This window comes from Theropithecus gelada, chromosome 7b (assembly GCF_003255815.1).
Source record: "Theropithecus gelada isolate Dixy chromosome 7b, Tgel_1.0, whole genome shotgun sequence".
NCBI lineage: Eukaryota > Metazoa > Chordata > Mammalia > Primates > Cercopithecidae > Theropithecus > Theropithecus gelada.
Window position 1 is genome coordinate 71,133,634 of NC_037675.1, and position 21,541 is coordinate 71,155,174.

Below are 21,541 nucleotides of genomic sequence, written 5' to 3' on the forward strand. Positions count from 1 at the left end.
TTTTTTTTTTTTTTTTTTTTTTTTTTTGAGACGGAGTCTCGCGCTGTGTCACCCAGGCTGGAGTGCAGTGGCGCGATCTCGGCTCACTGCAAGCTCCGCCTCCCAGGTTCAGGCCATTCTCCTGCCTCAGCCTCCGAGTAGCTGGGACTACAGGCGCCCGCCACCACGCCCGGCTAGTTTTTTGTATTTTTAGTAGAGACGGGGTTTCACCATGTTAGCCAGGATGGTCTCGATCTCCTGACCTCGTGATCCGCCCGCCTCGGCCTCCCAAAGTGCTGGGATTACAGGCTTGAGCCACCGCGCCCGGCCTCAAGAGTAATACATATTAAAACATCAGAAATAATATTTTTTCACCTCAGGTTGGGAAAAGAAAAGGCTTAAAAGTATCCAGTAGGAGTGTAAATTGGTATGTTGTCTATGGAGGGCAGTTTGGCAGTAATCATCAAACTTACAATGTAGGGCCAGGCACAGTGGCTCACGCCTGTAATCCCAGCACTTTGGGAGGCCAAGGCGGACAGATCACCTGAGGTCAGGAGTTTGAGACTAGCCTGGCCAACATGGTGAAACCCCGTCTCTACTAAAAATACAAAAAAATTAGCCAGGTGTGGGGGCGTGTGCCTGTAATCCCAGCTCCTGGGGAGGCTGAGGCAGGAGAATCGCTTGAACTTGGGAGGCGGAGGTTGCAGTGAGTCGAGATTGCGCTACTGCACTGCAGCCTGGGCGACAGAGACAGACTCAGTCTCAAAAAAAAAAAAAATTACAATGTAGTTCCTTATCTTCTTCCCTTACTGGACTCATTTAGTCCTAAAGACAATAAGTGAGGGCAGAGCAGAGAGTTACATATTCAGAAAGAGGGAACGACCCCAACCAAAACAAACAGAATGAACCCTACAATACCAGATTGGAATTGGAGATATTGATGTGAACTTACGGTTTTCAATATACGTAATTGATACAGAAATAAATATAGAAGTACTGTGGGTTTGCTGGTATACACACAGTCACACTCATGCACACACACACACAGATTCCCCAGCTCTTCCCAGAGGACTTGCTAGCAGTGACACCCCAATAGCAGTGAGTACACCTGGCATTCAGATCTTTGCTTTAAAATAGTATTTTCAGCCGGGTGTGGTGGCTCACATCTGTAATCCCAACACTTTGGGAGGCCGAGGCGGGTGGATCACTTGAGGTCAGGAGTTTGAGACCAGCCTGGCCAACATGGCGAAACCTCATCTCTACTAAAAATACAAAAAAAAAAAAAAATTAGTTGGGAGTGGTGGCACATGCCTGTAATCCCAGCTACCTGGGAGGCTGAGGCAAGAGAATCACTTGAACCTGGGAGGTGGAGGTTGCAGTGAGCCAAGATGGTGCCACTGCACTCTAACCTGGGCAACAGAGGCTCCATCTCAAAAAATAAGTAAATTAATTAATTAATTAATATTGTCCTTGAAAAGGACCCAGGGCTCCTTGGAGAAATGGCTGATTCCAGAGCTGAGGCAGGAAGACTGCGAGATGAACCTGGAACATATGGTATCAGAAAGCAAGAAAGTGCTCAAAGAGCGATAGGGACATGCCCGAAAGGCTCCCATTGAAGGGGCTTCTTCTGGCCACATCAGGGACATTTTGAGCATCAAAATAAATAATGATTATAATGGATTATAATCCATTGAATAAAACAGAAGACCATGAATCCATAGAGATAAATTTTACAGTGGAGACACCCAGCAGACATTACTTTCATCAGTGGGACAAATCAAAATCGTGTACCGCCTGACAGGAGGCACCAAGTGAACACAGCGTCACTCCCATGATATTCCTACAGAATACAACCTACACTAATAATGGAAAAGAAAATGAGACAGACCCAAAGTGAGTGATAGTTCATAAAATAACTGGCCTGTAATCTTGAAAATGTCAAGGTCATGAAAAGGGAAAATCTGAGAAACTGTCCCAGACTGAAGGAGACTAAGAGACATGAATAAAAAGAAATTAACATATGATTCTGAACTGGGTCCTTTTGCCATAAAGATGTTACTGGGGCAAAACTCAAATAGGGTCTGAGGATTCAATGGTAGTAATGTCTCAGTGTTGACTTCTTGATTTGACAGTTGTGGTTATGTAGGAGAATATCCTTGCCGGTGGGAAACACACATTAAAGTATTGGGAGGGGATTGGGAAAAGTACTCTCAAATGCTTCAGGAAATGTTCTGTAAATTTGTGATTATTTCTAAACAACATTATGTAGATAATGCACTCTTTGAAATGATATGAAATTCTTTCACCCTGGAAATTGTATGACTTAAGTTTGTTCCTGTTGCTATAACCCAATACCTTAGAGTAAGTAATTTATAAACAATAGAAAGTTCTCACTGTGCTGGAGGCTGGGAAGTCAAAGGGCAGGGCACCTGCAGATTTGGTGTCTGGTGAGGGCTGCTCTCTGCTTCCAAGATGGCACTTTCTGGCTGCATCCTCTTGTGGTGGAAGGGCAAAAGGGTTGATTCCTACATCCTCACGTGGGAGAAGAGATGGAAGGGCCCAAAGAGGCCTGGCTAGTGCCCTCCAGCACTTTCATAAGGGCATGAATCCCATTCTCCCAGGTGGAACCCTCATGACCTAATCACCTTCCAAAGGCCTCACCTTTTAATACCATCACCTTGGGGTTTAAGTTCCAACATATAAATTTTGGAGGGACGCATACATTCAAACCATAGCATTCTACTTGCAGGAATTTTTCCTACAGATATCTTGTTCATATGTGTTACATATAAGTTACTCAGTGCAATGGTTTAATAAAGCAAAGATTTGAAAATAACCTAAATAATCACCAACATGGGCTGGTTAAATACATATGATATATCCAAACATAAAAGGCATACAGAAAAAAAAAAAAAAAAGAATAATACAGCCTGGCACCAATTGCAGAATACATTGTATGAAAAAGGCCAAGTATGAAGGAATAGAAGAAATAGGCCAGGTATAGAATAGGCCAAGTATAGAAATGCAATCATTTGTATACAAAAAGAGAGAAACAGTGTCAATGTGCTTGCTTCTGTATGCACAGAGGATGTCTGTAAATACACCCCAGACATTGAGAGCACTGGGTGACTCTGGAGAGAGATTCTGGTGCTTGGGAGAGTGACATGGGAGGAAGAATCTTCTACACCCTTTTGTACTTCAGAATTTTTAAGCAAGTGAATGTATTACCTGTTTAATAAATTAATTAAACTAAAATTATATATTAAAAAGTGAAACGCTCTGGGCACAGTGGCTCATGCCTGTAATCCCAACACCATGGGAGGCTGAGGCAGGAGGATCTCTTGAACCTAGGAATTCAAGAGCAGCCTGGGCAACATGGTGAGACCCTCATCTCTACCAAAAATTAGAAAAAATAGCTGGGCATTGTGGTGCACACCTGTGGTCCCAGCTACTTGGGAGGCTGAGGTGGAAGAATTGCTTGAGCCCAGGAGGTTGAGGCTGCAGTGATCTGGGTTCACACCACTGCACTTCAGTCTGGGTGAGAGAGATCCTGTCTCAAAACAAAACAAAACAAAACAAAACAAAAGGGCAGGGGGTAGTGGCTCACACCTGTAATTCCAGCACTTTGGGAGGCCGAGGCGGGCAGATCACAAGGTCAGGAGTTTGAGACCAGTCTAACCAACATAGTGAAACCCTGTCTCTACTAAAAACAGAAAAATTAGCTGGATGTGGTGGCAGGCGCCTATAATCCCAGCTACTTGGGAGACTGAGGCAGGAGAATTGCTTGAACCCGGGAGGCGGAGGTTGTGGTGAGCCAAGATCGCACCACTGCACTGCAGCCTGGGTGACAGAGCGAGACACCTTCTCAAAAAACAAACAAACAAAAGGGCATGCTACCTAGACACAGAAGGAATAGAAGGAATAAGTTAACAAGAAATTTTAAAAATTTATCTGATCTCTTGTTACAAATTAGTAATCTGCCTTCTGGGACAGGTCACACAGCTACCCGCAGGGCCTTGTTTAAGAACAATAAACAATTCTCATTGCCTGCTATTTTCATCTACTTTATCCGGAAAAATAAAATTATTTGTTGGGACTTTTAGTATTATGGATGGAATTGTTCCCCCTTCCCCCCATTCATATGTTGGAGTGTTGAAGTCCTAACTCTCAGTCCCTCAGAATGTGATCGTATTTGGAGATAGGGTCTTAAAAGAGGTAATTAAGTCAAAATAAGGTCACCCGATGGCCCTAATGCAATATAACTGGTGTCCCTACAAGAAGAGGAAATGGAAGATGATGTGAAGACACGGGGAGAAGACAGCCTTGTATGAGCCAAGGAGAGGTCTGGAACAGATTTTGCCCTCACGGGCCTGGGGATGAACCAAACTTGCTGACATCCTGCTATTGGACTTCCAACCTCCAGAATGTAAGAACAAAAATTTCTGTTGTTTAAACAACAGTCTATGGACTGTTCAGGCTGCCCAGTCTATGGAAGATTGTAATGGCAGCCCTAGCAAACTCATACATTCAGTCTCAGAAGTGGGGGTTGGACCAGGGCTTCTTCCCATGACAAGAACACATCCAGGCCAAGTGCGGTGGCTCATGCCTGTCATCCCAGCGCTTTGGGAGAACTGAGGTGGGCGGATCATTTGAGGTCAGAAGTTTGAGACCAGCCTAGCCAACATGATGAAACCCCGTCTCTACTAAAAATACAAAAACTAGCCCAGCATGGTGACTCTTGCCTGTAGTCCCAGCTACTCGGGAGGCTGAGGCAGAAGAATCACTTGAATCCAGGAGGTGGAGGTTACAGTGAGCTGAGATGGTGCCACTGCACTCAAGCCTGGGTGACAGAGTGAGACTCTGTCAAAGAAAAAAAAAACAGAACACATTCAGAGAATGGGCAGGCAGCCAGCATGGAGGGGGCTGATGAGGGAACTAGTGAGAAAGGGAAGAAGGCACCCAGTGGGGCAGGACTTTGAATGCCATACTAAGGATATGGATGTGATTCTGCAGGCAAATGGGAGTCATTGAAGGATACTGAAGAGAAGAATGGTGTGCTCGCAGTGTAACATATCAGGAAAGAGCTTGATGGACAGTGGATTGGAGTGGACACCAACTGGAAAGACCACTGCAGGCATCTGGTAAAAGATGTTCATTAGCCCTCAGGTGATGAGAGCAGAAGGGGGGCTTGACTTAGCTAGGAAGAATTCACAGAATTGCTCATGTATTTGGGAAAATCATTCAGGCGAAGCGTCTTGAGCTTTGTGGCTGACTGTATGGAAAGGAATGAGAAGCAAAGGGATCAAAAAGGCTGCTTATCTCTATGCATAGCAAGGAGAAGAAAGGCGGGAAAGACAGAGAAATGAACAAATTGCTTTGATTTGGAAGAGTGTGTGCAGGGAACCTGTGCAGAGGGCTGGAGCGCATGGGTCTGTGGACTGTGACCAGGATGTGGAGCAGGGTCCATCACACTTGTTCAGAGGGAAGGACCAAAGCCTGTTTCAGAAAATTGCTTCTGAGGTGAAATAGAAGTGGTGTGTCTCCCACAGGAAGATGTAAGGGAACTTGAAGGACCAGAGTACAGCCCACCTGTGAGAGGCAGTAATTTAGCCCCTCCCATTTTTCTCCATGGCCAGATCTTGGGGGCACCATGCCGACGGCTCTGCGGGGTCTGTTGCAGGCCTAGTTTTTCATTCCTGGGATAGAGTATGGAGGCTGCGGTGGGAGGATCACCTGAGCCCAGGAGATCGAGGCTGCAGGGAGCTGTGTTCGCGCCAATGCACTCCAGCCTAGGCGCCAGAATGACACCCTGTCTCAAAACAAGCAAACAAAAAACAAACCAAAACAAAACTAATCATGCAAAATTTTAAAATTAAAAAAAAGAAGAAAATACAGGATCCACGAAGAGCAGTGGATCCACCCCGTCTTCCTTCCCCGCTGCCATGCCCTTTGGCAGGCAGCCGTCCTCACGCCCAGAAAGCCCCAGCTTCGGAGTACGAGGGCAAATTCTTCTGCCTGCGCAGGCCGGGGTGCTCGCCACCCTCGCGGTCCGCGTGCGCGTCCTCACGCAGGCTCAGCAGCGCCCGGGCCTGCTGCAGAGGCCGGAGGAAGCACCACGGGCAGCTCAGACCCGAGGGCGCAAGGGCGCGCCGGGCAGCCAGGGCCAGGGCAGAGGGTCCAATTTCCTCCCTCTGACTGGAAAAAAAGCCGCTCTCCCTGGGAAGAACTCGAAGAAGTTGGATGTCTGATCTTCACCTTGGATTTGGGGTCTCGGCCTGCGGGCGACTCACCCCACCCACCAGGAGCCCACGAAGCCGGGCCGGCTCAGCCCGCTGGCGCCATCTAGTGTCGAGTGAGGAGGCGGCCTTCTGCGGCTGGAGGCGACGCTTGGGCTTGGGGTGAGTTAGCCTCCAGGTTATCAAAACGGGGATCAGCGGGGAGTCGGGGGTGTGACAGCCAGTCCTGCTTGGACTCTGTATTCTGTTTGCTAGAGCTGCGGTAACAAATTACCACTAACTGGGTGGCTTGAGGCAGCAGAGGTGTCTTCTGTCACAGTTCTGGAGGCCAGAAGTCTGAAATCAAGGCTTGGGCAGGGCCGTGTCGCCTCCTCAGGCTCTAGGGACAGTCTGTCCGGCCTCTTTCTAGCTTTTGGCGGCTGCCCGCAGTTCTTGTTGTGGGTTTGCTTACAGATGCCTCCTCATTCCAGTTTCTGTCTTCCTGTATGTCCAGGCCCCGATCTTCCTCCTCCTATAAGAGCATGAGTTATAGGATTAGAGCCCACTCAATCCAGTAGGACTCATCTTAACCTGATCACAGCCTATTTTCACATAAGATCACATTCAGAGGAACCAGAGGTTAGGACACCCTCCATAGAATCTTTTCGCTCGACAGATGTGCTCGGAGCACCTGCAAGGTGCCAGGCTGGTGCTGAGGGTTGGGCACACGGAGCTGCTCTGTTCTTGAGGTTCTCACGACTGACACTAATAGTGTTATCACTGATCCATGTCCCTCTTCAACCTTGACTCCTTAGTGCCTAGCAGGGTCGGCCCAGAAGCCCTGTATTTCATTGAATTAGGAAGGAAGGATGGAGGAGGGCAGGAGAGAGGAAAGAAGGGTTGCAGGAATGATGCAGGGAGACCACGCAGCGGGGAAGTGGGTGCAGAGCAGTTGGCTAGGGCTTTACAGAGCAAGTGCTTTTGGAGCTGGGTCTTGAACAAATAGCAGTTTAGTTGCCAGGCAGAAGAGATGGGCCAGGGGGAGAGGCATTCTAGGCAGAGCTAACAGGTGGGCAATGCCCAGTTGTGAGTGGCGTCGTGAGGCTGGGGAGTTTGGGAGCCGGGTGTGGTTGGAAGGGAGGGTGTGGGGGCAAGGTGCTGTCAAATGGCTCAGACCTGGAGACTGTGGCTCTATGGTGAAAGGCTTTTAGAGCCATTCTCTTGGCTTGAAGTATCTTGTAGGTGGGCACCCTAGAAGGTTTTAAAGCATGTGCTAGGTGTCATAATTACCAGGGGTGGAGAAGGTGCAACAGGCAGAGACCCATGAAACAGAGGTCCATAGACTATCCTATCTTATAAATAAAAACTATTATTATTTTTTGAGACAGTGTAGGACTGTAATCTGATCTGATACATTCTATCCATTAATATCTGAGTTAAATATGTTATTAGCTCCCAATCCAGACCCCAGGAGAGGATTCTTGGATCTTCCACAAGAAAGAATTCAGGCCAGTCCACAGAGTAAAGTGAAAGCAAGTTTATGAAGAACATAAAGGAATGAAAGAATGACTACTGTATAGACAGAGCAGTGGCATGGGCTGCTCAACTGAGTATATTTATAGTTATTTCTTGATTATATGCTAAACAAGGCATGGATTATTCATGAGATTTCCAGGAAAGGGGTGGGAATTCCTGGAACTGAGGGTTCCTCTTCCTTTTAGACCATATAGGGTAACTTCTGGACATTGCCATGGCATTTGTAAATGGTCATGGCATTGGTGGGAGTGTCTTTTAATATGGAAATGCATTATAATTAATGTATAATGAGCAATGAGGATGACCAGAGGTCACTCTCATCATCATCTTGGTTTTGGTGGGTTTTAGCTGGCTTCTTTTTTTTTTTTTTTTTTTTTTGAGATGGAGTTTCGCTCTTATGCCCAGGTAGGTGTGCAATGGCATGATCTCAGCTCACTGCAACCTCCGCCTCCCGATTCAAGCGATTCTCCTGCCTCAGTCTTCTGAGTAGCTGATTTAGCCAGCTTCTTTACTGCATCCTGTTTTATCAGTGTGGTCTTTGTGACCTGTATCTTGTAACCTCTATCTCATCCTGTGACTTAGAATGCCTAACCGTCTGGGGATGCAGCCCTGTAGGTCTCAGCCTTATTTTACCCAGCCTTGGATGGGTAAAGTGCTGGGATTACAGGCATGAGCCACTGTGCCTGGACTGACTTGCTTGTTTTTACAGAGATAATCAATCCAGAGTGATGAAACAGACAAATGCTTTGGTTCATGCATCCATCCATCCATCCATCCATCCATCCATCCATCTGGTATTTACTGAGTGTCACCAAGGACTTGCCAAGGTCACATTGCTGTTTAGTAATCCAGCCTTGGATGATTGTTTATACAAAGTTTAATACAAGAAAAACTTCACTGTCTGTCTATTTTCTGGCCTTTTTTTTTCTTTTGAGACAGAGTCTTGCTCTTTTGCCCAGTCTAGGATGCAGAGGCACAATTATACCTCACTTCAGTTTCGACCTCCTGGCCTCAAGTGATCCTTCCACCTCAGCCTCCTGAGTAGGTGGGACTACAGGTGCCATCACGACACCTGGCTAATTTTTTTCTATTTTTTATAGAGACAAGGGATCTCATTATGTTGCCCAGACTGGTCTCAAACTACTGGCCTCAAGTGATCCCCCCACCTTGGCCTCCCAAAGTGCTGGGATTACGGGCATGAGTCATTGTGCCCAGCCTTTTCTGGCCATTTTATTATTTGTTTTATTCTGTATTAGTCTGTTTCCACACTGCTGATAAAGACATACCTGAGACTAGGCAATTTACAAAATAAAGAGGTTTAATTGGACTTACAGTTCCACATGGCTGGGGAAGCCTCACAATCATGGAAGGCAAGGAGGAGCAAGTCTCATCTTTCATGGATGGCAGCAGGCAAAGAGAGAATGAGGAAGAAGTAAAAGCGGAAACCCCTGGTGCAACCATCAGATCTCATGAGACTTATTCATTACCATGAGAACAGTATGGGGGAACTTCCCCCATGATTCAATTATCTCCCACTGCATTCCTCCCATAACACTTGGGAATCATGGGAGTACAATTCAACATGAGATTTGGGCGGGGACACAGAGCCAAACCATATCATTCCGCCCCAGCCACTGCCAAATCTCATGTCCTCACATTTCAAAACCAATCATGCCTTCCCAATAGTCCCCCAAAGTCATAATTCATTTCAGCATTAACTCAAAAGTCCACAGTCCAAAGTCTTATCTGAGACAAGGCAGGTCCCTTCTGCCTACGAGCCTGTAAAATCACAAGCAAGCTAGTTATTTCCTGGATACAATCGAGGTGCAGATATTGGGTAAATACAATCATTCCAAATTGGAGAAATTGGTCAAAACAAAGGGGATAAAGGGCCCACACAAGTCCAAAATCCAGTGAGGCAGTCAAATTCTAAAGCTCCAAAATGATCTCCTTTGACTCCATGTCTCACATCTGGGTCATGCTGATGCAAGATGTGGGTACCCATGGTCTTGGGAGGCTCCACCCCTGTGGCTTTGCAGGGTGTAGCCTCCTTCTTGGCTGCTTTTATGGGTTGGTGTTGAGTGTCTGTGGCTTTTCCAGGCACATGGTGCAAGCTGTCAGTGAATCTACCATTTGGGGCCTGAAGGGTGGTGGCCCTCTTCTTACAGCTCTACTAGGTGGTACCCCAGTAGGGACTCTGTGTGGGGCTCTGACCCCATGTTTTCCTTCCACACTGCCCTAGCAGAGGTTCTCCATGAAGGCCCCACCCCTGCAGCAAACTTCTGCCTGGGTATCCAGGCATTTCCATACATCTTCTGAAATCTAGGCAGAGATTCCCAAACCTCAATTCTTTACTTCTGTGCATCTGTAGGCTTGACACCATGTGGAAGCTTCCAAGGCTTGGAGCTTCACTCTCTGAAGCCACAATCCAAACTCTACATTGGCTCCTTTCAGCCATGGCTGAATCAACTGGAACACAGGACACCAAGTCCCTAGGCTGCATACAGCTTAGGGACCCTGGTCCCAGCCCAGGAAACCAGTTTTTTGCCTAGGCATCTGGGCCTGTGATAGGAGGGGCTGCCGTGAAGATCTCTGACATGCCCTGGAGACATTTTCCTCATTGTCTTAGGGATTAACATTTGGCTCCTGGTTACCTATGCAAATTTCTGCACTTGGCTTGGATTTCTCCTCAGAAAATGGGATTTTCTTTTCTATCACATTGTTAGGCTTCAAATTTTTCAAACTTTTATGCTCTGTTTTCCTTTTAAAACTGAATGCTTTTAATAGCACTCAAATCACCTCTTGAATGCTTTGCTGCTTAGAAATTTCTTCCACCAGATATCCTAAGTCATCTCTCTCAAGTTCAAAGTTCCACAAATCTCTAGGACAGGGACAAAATGCTGCCACCTCTTTGCTAAAACATAACAAGAGTCACCTTTGCTCCAGTTCCCAACAAGTTTCTCATCTCCATCTGAGACCACCTCAGACTGGACCTTTTTGTTCATATCACTATCAGCATTTTTGTTAAAGCCATTCAACAAGTCTCTAGTGTTTTAATTTAAATTAATTTAGCACTAACTGTTTTGATTTCATTTAATGTAACTTAATTTGGGAGAGCTAAGTAATTAAACATGAGGCCAAAGTACATAAGAAAGTGGCAGTCTTTTATTGCAAATATGCATACACTCTCAGACGAGGTTCTCTGGTCCTCAGGTGTGGGGGGCCAGGGAAGTCGCACCGGCGCTCTCGGGTGATGTTCTCCGGTCCACAAATGCGGGGGCCGAAGAAGTCACGCTGGCTCCTGCCAGTGGCAGACTTTTATGCATTGGTACTGGAAGGGGGAGGGCAGTGGGCAGGATAAGGGCGTGATAGGGGCGTCTCCATAGGCGTGGCCGGGTAAGTTTTGATCTCTTCGGATTGACATCACCTGGAGCATGCTCGGTTGATCTGCATCTTCCCGCGCGCAGGAAAGTTGGTGAGGAAGAACCCGGAAGCAACATGGATTATGCCTTCTTGTTCACCTTCCTCCATCTTGTCCTTTCTCCTTCACCCAAACATCTAGGAAGTTCCAAACTTTCCCACATTTTCCTGTTTTCTTCTGAGTCCTCCAAACTGTTCCAACTTCTTCCCGTTACCCAGTTCCAAAGTCGCTTCTACATTTTCGGGTATCTTTTCAGCAACACACCACTCTACTGGTACCAATTTACTATATTAGTACATTTTCATGCTGCTGATAAAGACATATCTGAGACTGGGCAATTTACAAAAGGAAGAGATTTAACTGGACTTACAGTTCCACTTGGCTGGGGAAGACTCACAATCACAGCAGAAGGCAAGGAGGAGCAAGTTACATCTTACATGGGTGGCAGCAGGCAAAGAGAGAATGAAGAAGACAAAAGCAGAAACCAGCTGGGCATGGTGGCTCACAGCTGTAATCCCAGCACTTTGGAAGGCTGAGGCGGGGGGATCACGAGGTCAGGAGATTGAGACCATCCTGACCAACACGGTGAAACCCCGTCTCTACTAAAACACAAAAAATTAGCTAAGTATAGTGGCACACAACTGTAGTCCCAGTTACTTGGGAGGCTGAGGCAGGAGAATCACTTGAACCCAGGAGGCAGAGGTTGCAGTGAGTTGAGATGGAGCCACTACACTCCAGGCTGGTGACAGAGTGAGATTCTGTCTCAAAAAAAAAAAAAAAAAAAAAAAAGCAAAACCTCTAATAAAACCGTCAGATCTCGTGAGACTTATTCACTACCACAAGAATAATATAGAGGAAACTGCCCCCCATGATTCAATTATCTCCCACTGGGTCTCTCCCACAACATGGGGAACTATGGGAGTAGAATTCAAGATAAGATTTGGGTGGGGTCACAGAGCCAAATTATTTCACTTTCCATGATTGTTGCTGCAAATAATTTTGTTGTATGGAGGAGGATAGCGTTGAAAAATGATCTCTCTGGAGGTCACATGTACTGGATGTGTTCTTGTTGGCAGCCTAGGGATCTCTGCTCTCAGCTGAACATAAGAACAGGACTATGTGAGGGTTAAGTTGAATGATTTGCCATATATTAGTTAAAATGATCACCTGACATTCATTCAAAGTTAAATGCCTTAAATTAAGAAAGCTTGCCATAGGAGAAAAGCACATCTTCCATTTGGAAGCATGAACCAGGCTTTTCTCTGAACAGCACCCATAGTTGAAGCCATTGTAGGACTGTGGGGAACAGGAATGACTTTGTTGCTGGTGCAGGGGATAGGGGCATGTCTGGGGGAGGCAACTCCTGGGCGGGGGGAAGCAACTCCTGGGGATGGCCAGGTGTCTCCTGCCCTGACTGGCCAGGTGGGCTGGGCGGAGCCTCAGGGCTGGGACTCTTCTCCAGCGCCCCTGAGTTTCCCACCTAGTTGGCTTTGTTGGCCAAGACCAGGTCCTGGGTTCTCTGGGCTTTTCCTGGGGGAACCAGAGTGTGGTTCTGTGACTTCTCGTTCCTGCCAGTGCCACCTTCCTGGAGAGCACTGCAGGTTTCTGCATAGCTCAGTCATGCCTGTCCTCCCCACCTGGGGACTGAGAAAGCCCATTTCTGAGGAGGACTTTGTTATCTTTAGGACACAGAATCCCCTCCTAGCAGAGGCTCATTTCTTTGATGCACATACTTTTTTGTTCTGGGGAAACCATAAGCAGCACAGTCCTCTGGATAATTAGGAGCTGGAGTTTTGGATTGAAGAAAGAGGACTCAGTGTGTAAGTGGTTAGATGGTGAGCTCCCTAAGAAGGCAGACTGCCTGGTACACCTCTTCTCCGGGGTCCAGCACAGTGCTTGGCTTGTAGTTGGGAAGAGGTAATAGTAACCACCATTATGTCAGAAATTGCACGGGAGCACCTTCCATGCATTCCTGGGAAGCTGGTGTTCTCATTATCCCCATTTTACTGATGGGAAATGCGTTTAGAGAGGTTGGGGAACTTGGCTATGGTTAAAAAGTGGCTGAGACTGCAATCTGCATTTTCACAGCATCCTAAGTGATTCAGGTACAGGTGGTCTCTTCTGTGGAGAAATAATTTGTTAAAATACATTGTATTTTTACCCCAATACTGTGTTACAATACACTGGGAGCTTTGATTTTGCTTAAGACATCAAGGGTATTACCTCGAGCCTCACTGACTTTAGAGTTGGTTTAAGTAGTCTTTGTTCCTTAGGCAAGGTGAATGGGCTGGGGTCAGGGACCCCCAGGTTCTCCTCCTCACTCTCTTACTAGGTAGCTGTGTGACTTCGGTCAGTTACTCACCTCTGGTCCTTAATTTCTTTATTTGTGAAGCAAGAGAATTAGGCTCATTCAGCAATTCTCAAACCTTCCTTTTTATTTTTAACTGTAATTCACTGTAAGACATATATTTTACACAGTTTTAAAGAATGTGTTCTAATAGCCTAGATTATTTTCTCTTCCCCTCCTCCCCCCCCATTCCCATCCCCCCTTCCTTTCTTTTTCTCTTCTCTCTGCTCCAACCCCCTCTTCCCTTTTCCTCTTTCTATTTTATTTCATTAAAAATAAAGTATGGGTTGAAACCCACTAAAGTGATTTCAAGAGCCACCAATGGGTTGAGACCCCCAGTTTGGAAATCTTTGGGCTAAATGATCCACTGACATTCTGTGGGTCTGTAACCAATGGCCCTGAGCTCAGATCCCCAGGGCCAGGCCTGACAGATGAAGGGGTGGGCAGGGCGGAAGCAGGGGTGATGTCCTGGGCGGCCTCTACAGCCAGCAGGTTAAAAGGCAGATCTCCAGATGCTTTTAAACAAGCCCAAATTACAGTGTCTTAGGTGAAATAACTCCCCATTTTTAATAGTTAGCAAGTATTAACTCTGGTTTTAAATCCAATATAAAAAGTTTGTCATTTTGATTTTTGAATACTGTGCAAGCAAGCGATAGCAGGAGGGAGAGAGGGAGAGAGAGAAACCTATATAGCCAGAGGTTTAGTTATCTGTGTAAATTATCAATCCTCTTTTTCTTCACCTTTGCCGGCCTGTCCTATACCAAATCAGTTCAGCAGAATCACAGCCAGAAAGACCCCTGTGCCTAGAAGAGGGTGCGTGTTTGCTTAATTCACCTCCAGATCCACTCCTCAGCCCAGCCTTGTTTGCAAACACGCTTCCCTCACTCAGCATATCTGGGTTAGCTTTGTAACCACGGAGTCACTGGAGGCAAAGGGTGCCTTAAGTAGCAGAAGGTGAAAAGTGTTCCCTGGGAACATCTTTTCCACCTCATCCCCATCCCCAAGCATCCTTGGGTCACCCATGGCCTGCCTCCAGTGCGTGCACAGGGCAGCTCCTCCCAGAGGGCCCAGCTGCTAATGACAGATCATGGCATCTGAAGCCTGGGCTGACTCAGGAGGCAGAAGAAAGTAAGCAACTGTGGCTCCTCCCAGGAAGAGACCTGGGCAGCTACGCAGTATAACCAGCTCCACCTCTGCGTCCTCCTCTTCTTCATGCCCTGCTGATCGTACAATAGTTTTTCTAGAGTGAGAAACCCAGCTCCCATACCTCGTGATTGGTTTTCTCCTCCAAGTGACAGCTTGGGGAAGAATACTGCCACTCAACTACTGAATTTGAGGATTCCTTAATCTCCCTGACCCTGGGGTGTGGTCTCAGAAAACAAAAGATGCAATGTAAAAGCAAATTATATCCTATTAAAAAATTATGGCTGGGCACAGTGGCTCATACCTGTAATCCCAGCACTTTGGGAGGCCAAGTCGGGCAGATCACGAGGTCAGGAGATTGAGACCATCCTGGCTAACATGGTGAAACCCCGTGTCTACTAAAAAATACAAAAAATTAGCCAGGTGTGGTGGCGGGCGCCTGTAGTCCCAGCTACTCAGGAGGCTGAGGCAGGAGAATGGTGTGAACCCGTGAGGCAGAGCTTGCAATGAGCTGAGATTGCGTCACTGCACTCCAGCCTGGGTGACAGAGTGACACGAGACTCTGTCTCAAAAAAAGAAAAAAAGAAAAAAAATTATTATGGAAAATTTCAAACAGGCACAACAGAAAATAGTTCAATGAACCTTTATGTACCCATTGCTCTGCTTCAATGGTTATCAATATTCTATTAATTTTGTGCCTTTTTTTTTTTTTTTTTGAGGCGGAGTCTCACTCTGTCGCCCAGGCTGGAGTGCAGTGGCCAGATCTCAGCTTACTGCAAGCTCCGCCTCCCGGGTTTATGCCATTCTCCTGCCTCCCAAAGTGCTGGGATTACAGGCTTGAGCCACTGTGCCCGGCCAATTTTGTGCCATTTTTAAAAAATGAGCCTTTGAAGTTATGTTTACTGCCAGGGAAAGATCTTCTTGGTTTATGGAAAAAGACAGTTTATAAAATATTAATAGTTATTGTAGTGTGATTTCAGTCATGTTAAAATGCACTTTTAGACATTTGGAACAGCAGATTACCACAGGGTAAATGTGCTTGATGGACTACTGCTGAGTACTTAGTATCTGTGACTTGTTGTGGTGGCTTATTTTTTAAATTTTTCTTAATTTTATTTATTTATTTATTTATTTATTTATTTATTTATTTTGAGACGGAGTCTCGCTCTGTCGCCCAGGCTGGCGTGCAGTGGCATGATCTTGGCTCACTGCAAGCTCTGCCTCCTGGGTTCATGCCATTCTCCTGCCTCAGCCTCCCAAGTAGCTGGGATTACAGGAGCCTGCCACAACTCCCGGCTAAGTTTTTTTATTTTTAGTAGAGACGGGGTTTCACCATGTTAACCAGGATGGTCTCGATCTCCTGACCTTGTGATCCACCCGCCTTGGCCTCCCAAAGTGCTGGGACTACAGGTGTGAGCCTCTGGCAGCTTATTTTTTTTAAAAGAATGTGTCCTGTTTAGAGGGACAGGGTGAGGCAGTCTCTTGTCCTGGCAGAGAGATGCACAGCTGTCTGTCGCCTGCTTCAAAACACTCTGCCACCCACCATTCACCCACTCAGCATTATGTTTCTGGTGTGAAGAAAACAGCACTATGACAGAAAGCGACTGGGGCTTCAGTAATACCGCCGACTGAACTCATAAATGCTAGGTGCCCCTGAAAGTCATGGTGTCAAAATATATTTGACTGACTATGATGCCTGCAGGATATTCTTGCTAAATTAAAAAAAAAAGTTATAATGCCATCAACTGGATGATCCTAATTTTGATTTTGATAAAATATTAGCATAGGAGGGAGGCTTGGATGGATGCCAAAAGGTTAGCAGTGCTGTTATGTGGGCTGGGCTTCTGTAATAGCTTGGATTCTTCTTGCTTATCTGTATAGTCTACTTTTCTCCCCTATGCGATGCATATAGAAAAATGAAAGCAACTTAAACATCCAAAATAAATAAAGGTTTATTTATGAATCTGAAAGCAGGAAGTGCAACTGGGTGCTCTACTTAAGGTCCTGAGCTGGAAGAACCTGTCTGAGGACGAACCTGTCTGATGAAAAACCTGTCTTTGTCAGACAGGTTTGAGGGAGGACACTGGAAATGGCTTTGTTTCCTCAGATGTCAGAGAGGGTGGAGATGGGGTTACAGGTGTGGGCATTGCACAGGTAAAACAAAACACCCAATAGAACCTAGGGAGTCCTTTGTGCATGCGCACACACAAGAGAGTAGCACTTTGGGCAAATGGCCCTAATCTAGTGCAGCAGGGTTGAAATGAGTGCTTGGCTCCTCGTAAAACAAGGTTCCATTCCCCACGGAGACTTTAAGCAGCTTGTACATGGAGTGAACACAGAAAATCTGCACAGGTCTCAGTTAATTTAGAAAATTTAGTTCCAAGGGTGAGGACGTGCCCATGACACAGCCTCAGGAAGTCCTGATGACATGTGTCCAAGGTGGTTGGGGCACAGGCTTGGTTTGTACATTTTAGGGAGACATGAGACATCAATCAATATATGTAAGTAGTACATTAGTACCCACCCCAACCGCTCCCCCAGGTTTCCAGGTCACAGGTCTATGGGAGATTCTTTGGAGTTTCTGATTAGTCTTTCCAAAGGAGGCAATCAGAATACGCACCTATCTCTGTGAGCAGAGGGATAACTTTGAATAGAATGGAGGACAGGTTTGCCCTGAGTGGTTCCCAGTTTAAGGGGGCCAAGATATTTTCCTTTCACATTTCACCCCTTTTCTTTTTCAAAATCTTTTGGAGAAAGTATTTTAGAAGAAAATGAGTCTCTGGTCTCAGGTTTCATCCGATCTCTCATGGTGAGGACAGTTTATTCCTAGATGGATAGGTCCCAAAAACTCATTTTTAGCAGTTTGTGAAGTCTCATGTGCTGTGAAGAGAAAATGCAGGGAGGAAGGGAGAAAAACAACAACAAACAAAAGAACAATCCTGGAAAAGTTGAGATAGGCCACATTACACTGAAGTTCATATATTAGTACGCAGGTATGAAAGTGGATTATGTATATAAATAGGTTGCTGTTATTTTCTTCTGAAGTTTAAGTTGTCTAGCTTCAGTTCACAGGGCTTGAAGAAAGCACAGCTGAGTTTTCAGTAACGCCAAGTTAGGCAAAAGGGAAAAAAAAGAAGGAAAAAAATCTGAAAATATTATTTTGAAGACTTGTAGCCAAGAAAAATTAGAATTTGTTTCAAACTGTAGAAAATAACAAAAATTGAAAAAACATTAGGCAAGACTAGAATCTAACAATAAGTGTACTATAGTTTTGAAACACAATTTTTCTCTCTCCAGTTTCCCATTTTTACTAAAGATAAATCATGGTAGAACTGGTTTGGTTTATTACACTCGGCCTAATTATTTGCATACAGTGCAGTGAGAATAATTGTTTTTTACATAGGCTTTTAAATTGGCTTTGATGGAACTTGTTCCATAAGAGGAATCTCAGGTGAGACTTTCTACAGCCAAGCCCAGCCATGAATTTGTGTCATCAAATATCTATGAGTTGAGTGAATTTTCTCTCCTCTTGACATTCCCAGACAAACCTGGGGCTTCTGCGCCTGTCAGAAAGTGACATACTTTATTTACCACAGGGCAGAAACCCTGTACCTGAACTGTGTACACAAAATATAAGGCCAGTTTCCCAAGGACTTTATTGACTGTGTAAGTCAAGTTTGATTCCTTAAAGGAAAGCATACCATTCCAGTCAAAGCCTTGGTATAGTAACTAGTTTCTCCAATTGTGTCCTGTTACAAATGAAAACAGATTCTTATTATACTTATGCAAATAATGTATTACCATAAATTAAAAATACTTACAAATAGTTTCCAAATTCTGGAGAAATTATATACAGAGAATCAAATATGCTCCAAATTTTGTTCATAGAATTATAGTGCACTGTTAAAAGCTGTCAGTAGCTCAAAAGAAAAGTTTTAAGGCTCTGAAAAACAAAACAAAGGATCAGCAAACATTTTAAGCAAAAAGTCAGTATGATTAGTTCAGTCCAGGCAGTTAATTCCTGTTCTGCTTGATACTCATGAACGTTTTAGCTCTCCATTAGTCCTCAAAGTTTTTCCTCTATTCTAATGTCACAATCTCCAAAGTTATCAGAAATCTCCATTCAAGAGCACCTATTATAGTTTTATAGCTGATTATAAGACCACCTTCTAAAGAGAACCAAAACAAGACAACAATTGTCCATGGATGAACAAAGTCTTGGGGCAGTCAGAGTCAAAGACACAAATGATGAAGAAATTTGTTACTTCTGTGGCACACAATAATTTTAACATAATAATTATGATTATTACTGATAATGTACACTAAATTATATCAGAATTATAGGAGTTTTCCCTAATTTTGGAACACATACCAATAATATATTTATGCAAATACAGCTCAAAGAAAACCCAACACCATTTCATATTTGGCAATGCTTCCTATATAATTTTTATACCAAATAAGCCAAATTATGGGGTTTTTTGGGACTTCAGGGAAACTAAATATCTTAAAGGATTAATTAGGTCAGAAAAAAGACATAATTTATAAGCCAATTTTGGAAAGTTTGTCAAATATCAAAGGTTTTAAACACTTGATATCACAAAATAGGATCATAGGTCATTGTAAAATAAGTCATTCATTTAACCAAAGTGATAACTCAAGGATTAAAAAAAAAAAAAAAAAAAAGGAGAAAACCTTTATTCTCTGAGACACACAACTAAATTTTCCAAACAATAAGCCCTAATAAAAACAGCATGGGCTGGGCATGGTGGCTCACATCTGTAATCCCAGCACTTTGGGAGGCCGAGGTGGGAGGATAACAAGGTCAAGAGATTGAGACCATCCTGGCCAACATGGTGAAACTCTGTCTCTACTAAAAAAAATACAAAAATTAGCTGGGTGTGGTGGCACATGTCTGTAGTCCCAGCTACTCGTGAGGCTGAGGCAGGAGAATTGCTTGAACCCAGGAAGCGGAGGTTGTAGTGAGCTGAGATCATGCCACTGCACTCCAGCCTGGTGACAGAGAGAGACTCTGTCTAAAAACAAAACAAAACAAAACAAAACAAAAAACCAGCATGAAGCCAAAATTTTATAAACAATCTGTAAAATTTTAATCTTGACCATAAGATAACTTACATAGACCTTTGATACCCTTTATAACCTTTATTAAGGAGTTGGTTAATGCTCCAAGAAAATCTTGTTAATCTGACATGGTCCATATGCTGGTCTTGCATCAGTGTGCCTTTGACATTAATGATTAATTTATAGAGAAACTGGACTTATTTTATCATTCAAAATTGGTGCTTACAATCTTAGGTGCCTACCTCTTCCACAATAGTCCCTTGAGGAGTTAATAACTAATTTCTTGCCCTGTGTCTCAGGAATGCAGTTTACTTTGATTGGCAACTTCTATGGGGCCTGAAGATGAGGCTTTAATTGTTGTCAGTGTTTAAGATTTAGCAGGGCTTGGTGTCTTTTTCAGACCTAGGAATCAAAGCCCTGTAACCCAATGTCGCAAGAACTTTAAAAGGACATACAGGAAGATACATAGATGTAATAACCTTAATCGAGAAAATTTGTTTGTTTGTTTGTTTTTGAGATGGAGTCTCACTCTATTGCCCAGGCTGGAGTACAGTGGCATGATCTTGGCTCACTGCAACCTCCACCTCCCAGGTTCAAGCGATTCTCCTGCCTCAGCCTCCCAAATAGCTGCAAACACAGGTGCACACCACCATGCCTGGCTAATTTTTCTATTTTTAGTAGAGATGGGGTTTTGTCATGTTGGCCAGGCTGGTCACAAACTCCTGACCTCAAGTGATCCATCCGCCTTGGCTTCCCAAAGTGCTATGCTGGGATTACAGGTGTGAGCCACTGCACCTGGGCAAGAAAAATTTTATCTCAGTTTTTTTCCTAAGTGAACCAAAACTTAATAATAATATGACAACGTGATCATATTAAAGTTTTTGTTTTTGTTTTTTAATATAAATCTTCTTATCGTGACTTATACTGACCATTCGTGACATGCTTGGACTTTCTGGTTTGTCCTGAACATCCCTCCTTCTTAAGTAACCATTTATTTTAGGATTAAATTTGTCATACAAGATTCTTTCTCACGTAACATTATTTCTCTTTAAGCTTTCTTGCCACAAAAATACCTCTTTATTATGAAATTATGTCTTTACGCTTTCTTACCACAAAAAAGACCTCTTTATTATTTTTTTAAATTAATTTATTTTTTGAGACAGAGTCTCGCTCTGTCACCCAGGCTGGAGTGCAGTGGCGTGATCTCAGCTCTCTGCAACCTCCACTTCCTGGGTTCACGCCATTATCCTGCCTCAGCCTCCCAAGTAGCTGGAACTACAGGCGCCCACTACCAGGCCAGCTATTTTTTTGTATTTTTAGTAGAGATGGGGTTTCACTGTGTTAGCCAGGATGGTCTCGATCTCCTGACCTTGTGATCCACCCGCCTCAGCCTCCCAAGGTGTTGGGATTACAGGAGTGAGCCACCACACTCGGCCTACCTCTTTATTTTTATAACTTTCTTTACGTCTCTTTATTTTCTGGTTCCTTTTACCTTGTTTCATACATAATCTTTAAGTTAGCTTTGAATTAGACAAAACTTGTTCTCCTTTTTTAAAAAAGGGTACACTTGGCCGGGCGCGGTGGCTCAAGCCTGTAATCCCAGCACTTTGGGAGGCCGAGACGGGCGGATCACGAGGTCAGGAGATCGAGACCATCCTGGCTAACACGGTGAAACCCCGTCTCTATTAAGAAATACAAAAAACTAGCCGGGCGAGGTGGCGGGCGCCTGTAGTCCCAGCTACTCGGGAGGCTGAGGCCGGAGAATGGCGTGAACCCGGGAGGCGGAGCTTGCAGTGAGCTGAGATCCGGCCACTGCAG

General features: G+C 44.8%; 1 protein-coding gene across 1 annotated transcript in view; it reads left to right on the forward strand.

Annotated features, from left to right (window-relative positions):
- The first annotated feature begins 6,078 nt into the window (after positions 1-6,078).
- The window catches only part of SRSF5 (serine and arginine rich splicing factor 5), a 47,434-nt gene continuing 31,971 nt past the window's right edge, over positions 6,079-21,541 (forward strand). Inside the window, exon 1 of the mRNA XM_025392802.1 lies at positions 6,079-6,377. The gene's annotated coding sequence lies outside the window, so the exon portion shown is untranslated. The remainder of the gene's footprint in view (positions 6,378-21,541) is intronic.